Consider the following 7500-nt stretch of genomic DNA (forward strand, 5'->3'; position numbering starts at 1 on the left):
TTCATAATAGATTAGTTAACCTAAGAAAAAAAACAAAAGAACTAGCCTTTCTCTATTTTTGAGTACAAGTACTTGTCAATAAAAAAAAAAATGTATTCCAAATTTATTCAAATGAGGTTTTCGGTAACGTATCAATAAGCTAGACCCATACTTCGAGTTGTTTCATGCCATAAATAAACTCGAACGGTCAAAAAATCCGTTGGACAGGCGGATTCACATCTCTTACAACCAACACAGTCCTTGGTTCTTGGAGCGGAAGCTATTTGCTTAGCTTTACATCCATCCCAAGTTATCATTTCTAATACGTCTGTAGGGCATGCTCGGACACATTGAGTACATCCTATACAGGTATCATAAATTTTTACTGAATGTGACATAGGATCGATAGTGTTTTGAATGTCATAAATTTTCAATCTAGTAAACTTCTAACTGAATGATATATTAATAGAATTTTTGTAATGAATTCTGGCTCAATTGATAAAAAATGGGGCTAAAATACTTTGATTTCTTAAATTTTTACAAATATAATCTAGTAGGTCATAACCTATAATATATGCAAATTTCAATCTCTAATTTTTTTTATGTTACTTATTTAATAAGGTCGATTGGTTTATGCGAGTTGATTTTCTGTTACGATAAATTGACGAGACTATAGCTAATCCAATAGCTGCTTCAGCGGCTGCAATTGCTATAACAAAAATGCAGAAAATATCCCCTTTTAGTTGGGAATTATCAAAAAAATCAGAAAATGTTACGAAATTCATATTAACTGCATTGAGTATAAGTTCAAGACACATAAGAGCCCTAACCATATTTCGACTCGTTATCAATCCATAAAGACCAATCAAAAATAAATAGGCACTCAAAACAAGTACATGTTCGAGTATCATTCAGCAACTCCTTATCAATTTGGATTCATTTCAATATGAAAAATAATTCACCGGATTCCATCAGCTAGAATATAACAAAAAAGTACGAATAAAAACAATATTAGGTAAATTTTTTTTTTAATATATATCAAATATAAAAATTGATTCTTAAAATATGAAATAGTATTCAATCAAATTTAATTGAATGAACGGAAAAAATCATAACATACACAAAGTTTTCTTTCGTCTTTCCTAATTATTTTTTATTGACGAGCCACAGAAATTGCACCTATCAAAGCAACTAAAAGAATTATTGAAATGAGTTCAAATGGTAGAAAAAAATCTGTTGATAAATGAATTCCTATTTGTTGACTATTACTTATTAAATCTTGCTCTAGAATCTGGTTTAATTTTGTAGTCCAAATAACCCCGTACCATGACGTATCGAGAATAGTAGACATTAATAAAAAAAGAATAGTTGTACAAACCAACGAAGTAATCCCATTCCCAACGGTCCACAGATTGAAATCGGTGGAATATTCTGAATCATTCATGAACATCACAGCAAATATGATTAAAACATAACCATCGCAATTGAAAACGCGAATATCTTGTGAGAAATAACCATCGCAATTGAAAACGCGAATATCTTGTGAGAAATAAATCAAGTTCCGCTTCTCTATTGCTTTTATATTGTTTTTTATTGTGATGTTCATGAATGATTCAGAATATTCCACCGATTTCAATCTGTGGACCGTTGGGAATGGGATTACTTCGTTGGTTTGTACAACTATTCTTTTTTTTATTAATGTCTACTATTCTCGATACGTCATGGTACGGGGTTATTTGGACTACAAAATTAAACCAGATTCTAGAGCAAGATTTAATAAGTAATAGTCAACAAATAGGAATTCATTTATCAATAGATTTTTTTCTGCCATTTGAACTCATTTCAATAATTCTTTTAGTTGCTTTGATAGGTGCAATTTCTGTGGCTCGTCAATAAAAAATAATTAGTAAAGACCAAAGAAAACTTTGTGTATGTTATGATTTTTTCCGTTCATTCAATTAATGATTGAATACTATTTCATATTTTAAGAATCAATTTTTATATTTGATATATATTAAAAAAAAATTTTTACCTAATATTGTTTTTATTCGTACTTTTTTGTTATATTCTAGTTGATGGAATCCGGTGAATTATTTTTCATATTGAAATGAATCCATATTGATAAGGAGTTGCTGAATGATACTCGAACATGTACTTGTTTTGAGTGCCTATTTATTTTTGATTGGTCTTTATGGATTGATCACGAGTCGAAATATGGTTAGGGCTCTTATGTGTCTTGAACTTATACTCAATGCAGTTAATATGAATTTCGTAACATTTTCTGATTTTTTTGATAATTCCCAACTAAAAGGGGATATTTTCTGCATTTTTGTTATAGCAATTGCAGCCGCTGAAGCAGCTATTGGATTAGCTATAGTCTCGTCAATTTATCTTAACAGAAAATCAACTCGCATAAACCAATCGACCTTATTAAATAAGTAATTTGCATATATTATAGGTTATGACCTACTAGATTATATTTGTAAAAATTTAAGAAATCAAAGTATTTTAGCCCCATTTTTTATCAATTGAGCCAGAATTCATTACAAAAGTTCTATTAAAGGAAATCATTGCTTCATCTAGTATTTTAATATATCATTCAGTTAGAAGTTTACTAGATTGAAAATTTATGACATTCAAAAAACTATCGATCCTATGTCACATTCAGTAAAAATTTATGATACCTGTATAGGATGTACTCAATGTGTCCGAGCATGCCCTACAAACGTATTAGAAATGATACCTTGGGATGGATGTAAAGCTAAGCAAATAGCTTCCGCTCCAAGAACCGAGGACTGTGTTGTTTGTAAGAGATGTGAATCCGCCTGTCCAACGGATTTTTTGAGCGTTCGACTTTATTTATGGCATGAAACAACTCAAAGTATGGGTCTAGCTTATTGATACGTTACCAAAAACCTCATTTTAATAAATTTGGAATACATTTTTTTTTTATTGACAAGTACTCGTACTCAAAAAAGTTAAATTATATTTTTTATTTATATATTTTTTTGAGTACGCGTTCTTTGGACCTGGTGTATCTTGTCTTTACCACGAATGATTTTCCTTGGTTAACAATAATTGTTGTTTTTCCAATATCTGCTGGTTCATTAATGTTATTTCTCCCGCATAGGGGAAATAAAGTAAATAAATGGTATACTATATGCATTTGTATCTTAGAACTTCTTCTAACGACCTATGCTTTTTGTTATAATTTTAAAATGGACGATCCATTAATTCAACTGTCCGAAGATTATAAATGGATCAATTTTTTTGATTTTTACTGGAGAATGGGAATAGATGGACTTTCTATAGGAACGATTTTACTGACGGGATTTATTACTACTTTAGCCACTTTAGCGGCTTTTCCAGTTACTCGGGATTCCCAATTATTTCATTTCCTGATGTTAGCAATGTACAACGGTCAAATAGGATCATTTTCTTCTCGGGATCTTCTACTTTTTTCATCATGTGGGAATTAGAATTAATTCCCGTTTATCTACTTTTATCCATGTGGGGTGGAAAGAAACGTCTCTATTCAGCTACAAAATTTATTTTGTACACGGCAGGAAGTTCTATTTTTTTATTAATAGGAGTTTTAGGTATAAGTTTATATGGTTCGAACGAACCAACATTAAATTTAGAACTTTTAGCTAATCAATCCTATCCTGTTACACTCGAAATACTATTTTATATTGGATTTCTTATTGCTTTTGCCGTCAAATCACCGATTATCCCTTTACATACTTGGTTACCTGACACCCACGGCGAGGCACATTACAGTACCTGTATGCTTCTCGCTGGAATCTTATTAAAAATGGGAGCATATGGGTTGGTTCGAATCAATATGGAATTATTACCCCATGCTCATTCTATGTTTTCTCCTTGGTTGATGGTAGTCGGTACAATCCAAATAATTTATGCAGCTTCAACATCTCTTGGTCAACGTAATTTAAAAAAGAGAATAGCCTATTCTTCTGTATCTCATATGGGTTTTATAATTATAGGTATTAGTTCTATCACGGATCCTGGACTTAATGGAGCTATTTTACAACTAATTTCTCATGGGTTTATTGGCGCTGCACTTTTTTTCTTGGCAGGAACGAGTTATGATAGAATTAGGCTTGTTTATCTTGATCAAATGGATGGAATGGCTATCTCCATTCCAAAAATATTTACAATGTTCACTATCTTATCGATGGCTTCCCTTGCATTGCCGGGCATGAGTGGTTTTATTGCAGAATTAATTGTTTTTTTGGAATAATTACCAGCCAAAAATATTTCCTAATTTCCAAAATTTTAATTATTTTTGTAATGGCAATTGGGATGATATTAACTCCTATATATTTATTATCTATGTCACGCCAAATGTTCTATGGATACAAGTTAATTAATGTCAAAAACTTTTCTTTTTTTGATTCTGGACCCCGAGAGTTATTTCTTTCAATCTCTATTCTTCTGCCCATAATTGGTATTGGGATTTATCCTGATTTTGTGCTCTCATTAGCAAGTGACAAGGTCGAATCCATTTTATCTAATTATTTTTATGGATAGTTTTCAGGAAATTAAAAAAAGCATTAAAGTGAATTGTAATCAGAAGTCTTTGGTCTTTGTATTGTGAGAACCTTTTGAATCACTGTACTACTTGATTCAAAAGGTTCTTGATAATTTACTACTAAAACTAAATTAGATTTCTTAACTTATACGAAGTTAGAGTTAGATATAAATGCTATTTTTTTATTTAGCTTTGGATTCCTTTTTGTTTGGTACTTTAATTCGATGTAAAGGAACCATAACTATGTAAACCTATTCCTAAAAGATTGACGCCAAAATAGCATATCCAAATTAAAAGAAAACCTATCGAAGCCACAAGAGCAGAATTTATACCCCTACCATTCCTATTCGTTTTAATATGTAAATAAATTGCGAATACCGTCCAAGTAATAAATGCCCAAGTTTCTTTTGGGTCCCAGCTCCAATATGAACCCCATGTCTCATTAGCCCAGACAGCTCCTGAAAGAATGCCGACGGTTAAAAAGATAAATCCAAGACTAATAATACAAAAACTCCAAAAATCTAATTGTTGAATTAGTTGATACCTATAATAATTTCTAGAAAAACTAAAATTATGTTTTGTTGTAGTAAAATAGAATTTCTTTCATTTATGTAGTAAAGTACATCAAAAGAAAAAAATTCATTTAATAAAATTTCTTTTTTTTTATATTCTTTTTCCAAAAAGAAAAAGTAGGCCCGACTTTGCGAAATGTAATCACTAGAAGAGCTATTGATAATAATGATCCGCATAACAGAGCGCCATAGCCTAATATCATCATACTTACGTGCATCATTAACCACTGGGACTGGAGAGCTGGTACTAATATTGCAGACTGAGGCATTCTGTTTAAAAGACCTGAAGTAGCAAAACCCTGAATAAAAAAAGCACTTGGCGCAGTTATTGCGTTTAAGTGATTTTGTTGTTTTTTATTAAAATAGGAAACCATATGAATAAGTGAAAAAGCCCACGCAAGAAAAATTAATGATTCATATAAATTACTTAATGGAAAATGTCCTGAATAAATCCAACGAGTGAATAATAATCCTGATATACCAAAAAACGTAATTATGATTCCTTTATCTGATGAATCAAAAAATCCTATGATTTCATCTAAATTAACTAAAAAGTTAAAAAATAAATTGTCAGTACAATTGAAACGACCGAAAAAGATATATGAGTTAATATATGCTCTAAAATTGAAAAAATCATAAAAAATTTGTTAAAAATTAATAAATTAATACTAGGTTTTACCCGATTTTATAAAAAAGTCGGGTATTATTTTGATTATAAAACTTATAATATAATATCTCTTTTAGAAGATCTTATGCCGCTACTCGGACTCGAACCGAGATGCTCTAGCACTGCTTCCTAAGAGCAGCGTGTCTACCAATTTCACCATAGCGGCAACTTGTTCAAAACAATATTAACAAGTTTTGATTCAATCGTCGAGATTCAAATTTAAATAAAGAAGCCAATTGATTCAAATTTCCAATTGATTTAATCAATTAAAACTTTTTGAAAAAGGTATTCGGGTTTTAATTCAATTAAGATCTTTTTTTTTATCTGAGTTATTTAAAATTATTTAAATTCAACTTTTGTCCTTTATATTTTTTCTAGAATACAATGAAAAATATAACTAAATTCAACTTTAACCCAAAGACAAAATTCGAAATGCTCTTTATCATTTTTTTTTTTCATTTATATGATAACAAAATGCTTTTTCGAAAAATAAAAATTTCTTCAAAACCTTTAGACATTTTAAATAAAATTAGATTTTCCTAATTGCTCGAGAGAAATCAAAAAATTCTCAAAATAGTTTTTATGTATCTTTTTATATTGTACAAACATAAGATTTTTTGATCACTTAAAGTAATTAATTTAAAGATCTTTTATTTCCTCATTAAGAGGAAATAAAAGATCTTTTTTTTATTGTAACAAGATAGTGGTGGGGAAAATACGAATCCCCGTTCTAAAAAAAACGTGAACCTTTTTTTTTTCTTTTGGTTCCTATTTTTTTTATATGTATTTTCAAAAATTGGGTTTTTTAGTTAGGCTAATTCTAATTATTATAGTTTTTTTATTTATTTTGCTGTACAAAAAAACTTTTTGAATTACCTGTAGAAAGTGATTTCCCTAACAAAAAAGCTTTCAACGCTGTCCAATATCCCTTCCTTTTCCAAATTTTTTTACGAATACGCTTTTTCGAGATAGAAGTACGTTTTTTTGGAACTGCCATTCAAAAATGAAAAAAAAAATTTCAGTGGTATAATTGGATGTCAAAGACATTTATTATTCTATTCTTTCGTACTCCATATCGAGTTATTTTTTTTATTATATATTATTTTCAAAACAAAAAAGACATTCAAAAGTTTCAAATCCAACTGTTTTTTTTTTACTTTTTTTTAACGTTTGAAATCCGTACAAGAAAACTCATTTAAGTAATCTATACTGATATATTATATTATCAAAAAAATATAAGATTTCTTCACATCATATGTAAAAAAAAAAGCTCGCTTAGTGTACTGGAAGACAATCACTAAATTCCATGATGCAAATCCATTCCTTAACAATCCTAAAAAACCAAACTCAAATAACTTTGTTTTAGGTAAAGTTTTTTTTATATAATTAATATTAAGTATTTTTTATCGTGTAAATCTTTGTTCTATTCTTAATATATGTATATAAATTATTGTAATACGGAATTAGAATTCACTTTTTCTGTATCTGCATAAAATAACAATAAAATTTTATTTATTTATATTTATTTAGTAGTAATAAAAAAAAGACAAATAATTTTTTTACAGTAACATAGTAATATTTTTAATCACTTCTAATTTTTTTTTATTTGAATATATATTTCTTTTCAAAGATTTATGAAGGATTATTGGAAAACATTTCTATTTAGGTTTAAAATTGTGTACTTTTTTTATTGTCCCCTTTGAAAAAGAAATTATATATATACAAACCAG

At 29.1% G+C, this 7500-nt stretch overlaps 1 pseudogene across 1 annotated transcript in view; it reads left to right on the top strand.

Annotated features, from left to right (window-relative positions):
- LOC147937974 (DNA-directed RNA polymerase subunit alpha pseudogene) overlaps positions 1–62 on the top strand; it is a 1449-nt pseudogene extending 1387 nt beyond the window's left edge. The window contains exon 2 of the transcript XR_015566198.1: positions 1–62. This exon is cut by the window's left edge and continues 697 nt beyond it. The product of XR_015566198.1 is annotated as a DNA-directed RNA polymerase subunit alpha pseudogene (transcript).
- Positions 63–7500: the final 7438 nt, after the last annotated feature.

This window comes from Camelina sativa, chromosome 9 (genome assembly GCF_030686135.1).
Source record: "Camelina sativa cultivar CO46 ecotype springtype chromosome 9, ASM3068613v1".
In the NCBI taxonomy this organism is placed as follows: Eukaryota; Viridiplantae; Streptophyta; class Magnoliopsida; order Brassicales; family Brassicaceae; genus Camelina; species Camelina sativa.